Source organism: Arachis duranensis, chromosome 7 (assembly GCF_000817695.3).
Source record: "Arachis duranensis cultivar V14167 chromosome 7, aradu.V14167.gnm2.J7QH, whole genome shotgun sequence".
Lineage (NCBI taxonomy): Eukaryota > Viridiplantae > Streptophyta > Magnoliopsida > Fabales > Fabaceae > Arachis > Arachis duranensis.
In genome coordinates this window covers 26,688,423-26,689,315 of record NC_029778.3, presented here as the reverse complement: position 1 = coordinate 26,689,315, position 893 = coordinate 26,688,423, and positions in this window count along the sequence as shown.

Sequence of the window (893 nt, the reverse complement as noted above, 5' to 3'; positions counted from 1 at the left end):
AATAGATTAAAAATAAAAAGAGATTAACAAAATCAATTAACAAATTTCTTATCTTAGGTCGCCAGATTATTTGAAAAATCAATTAACAACGTTCTTATATTGCTATATTTATTGTGTAATATGTCGAACTAATAATCAATAAAAAATAATATTATCCAATATAAAATAGATTACAAATAAAAAAAATTAACAATATATATGCGTGAGAATTTTTTATTCTACTATTGGTAGGTGTAGATTTTTTTGTATCTTTTATATGTTAATCATGTGACAAACGAATAATATTGAATTAATTAATTTTTTTTCAATATAATTTAGAAAATTAATAAATGTCAAATCAAGTACTCTATATAATTAAATATTAAATTCAATACTCTACATAATTAATAGTTTAGATAGTTTAAAAAATTAACATATTAATATTTTTAAGCGATTTCTAGCGTCTTATATATATGTCAATCAAATAAATTGATTAACTATTTATAATTGTTATTAAGTTTAATTATTTATTTTTAATCGTATTTAATTTGAAGTCGAGATAAAAATTTATATTCAAAGCACACTCTATCTTTATGCATAATTTTAATTGATAAAAAATATTTTATTTTTTTAATTTTTTATTTAGTTTTTTAAATTTTCTTTAATTTCATTATTTTTTTAAATTATTAATTTATACTTTTTATTATATTATCTTGCTATATCAAACACTATTCTTTCTCTTACTATTATTCTCTATACACATACCTGTCATTGTCTCATCATCATTATTATATTATCTTGTTCTCCTTTCTCATTTTTTCTTATAACCATCTATTCTGTTAACTTTTATAAGTGAGTGATTGAAGTTTTGTTAAAAGAAGTAAAACATAACGCTTTTAATTTTTTTTTCAATT